Source organism: Petaurus breviceps, unplaced genomic scaffold (genome assembly GCF_028583685.1).
Source record: "Petaurus breviceps papuanus isolate PSGF00001 unplaced genomic scaffold, PetGlider_PUasm1.0 567, whole genome shotgun sequence".
NCBI classification, from domain to species: Eukaryota; Metazoa; Chordata; class Mammalia; order Diprotodontia; family Petauridae; genus Petaurus; species Petaurus breviceps.
The window spans coordinates 3,992,806-3,993,827 of NW_027186383.1; the positions used below are offsets into that span (position 1 = coordinate 3,992,806).

General features: G+C 42.3%; 1 protein-coding gene across 1 annotated transcript in view; it reads left to right on the forward strand.

Annotated features, from left to right (window-relative positions):
• LOC138173173 (germinal-center associated nuclear protein-like) overlaps window positions 1-1,022 on the forward strand; it is a 45,679-nt gene that overhangs the window by 43,568 nt on the left and 1,089 nt on the right. The gene's annotated exons all lie outside the window — the stretch shown is intronic.

Sequence of the window (1,022 nt, forward strand, 5' to 3'; positions counted from 1 at the left end):
ATGCTGCAGAGGTGAAACTGACAAAAGAGATGCTGCAGAGGTGAAATCAACAGACCATATTGGATGTAGGCAATGAAAGTGAGGTCTGGGATGGATGCTAGGTTAGGAATTATTACCTCTTCAGTCTGGTACTCCTTCCTTCAATACAAGTTACAACCCCTTCTCATGCTGAGTGATTTTTGTCCAAAGCTTTATGTAAATCATCAGAGGTCTCTGGAGCAGCAATGTTCCACTAGGGCATTGAATCTGTTATTACTCATTGTTGATGCGTGACCAGCTGACATTTCTAGCCATGCACAGCCTCCGTGTCTCATGAGGTCACATATAACACTTGACAGACTCACAAAAATTAGGGGCATTTATAGAGCCCCAGAGATATAAAGTTGCATGGAGAAAGAGTTAGACATGGAACTTGAACCCAGCTCTCCTGACTCCTCTAAGCCCATTTAGTCTGACTTTTCTTATTTGACAGAAGAGGAAACTGAGGGCCATGATGGTGAAATGGCTTAAGATCATAGATCTAGGAGAAAAGAACTCAGAAACATCTACTTCAATTAAAAGAGAAGGAAACTGAGAGCCAGGCCTGAAGTCACATAGGTAGTCCCTGTTAGGAATGTGCTACAGTCTACTTATATCTGCCAAGTGTCCTTTCCCTGGCTTTTGGGCTCTTCAGGACTGTTTCTCTTGTAGTTATCTTGGTCCAGGAGTCACATAAGCATCCCCAGAGGAAATTTTGTGATAAAGCAGGGGGAGAGGGCTTTGCAGCACTGAGCAGTTTGGGCTCATTACAAATACTGTGGAATTTTTTTAATGGGATCTAGCCAATTCCTTTCTATCCCCAAGCTATAGGTCATAGTTTAGACAATAGATACTTTTTATCCACTCAGTTTTTATACTTTGGATATTTTGACTGATAGATTCTATGATTTGGGTGGAACCAAATTTCTGCTTCCTTCCTTCCTTCCTTCCTTCCTTCCTTCCTTCCTTCCTTCCTTCCTTCCTTCCTTCCTTCCTTCCTTCCT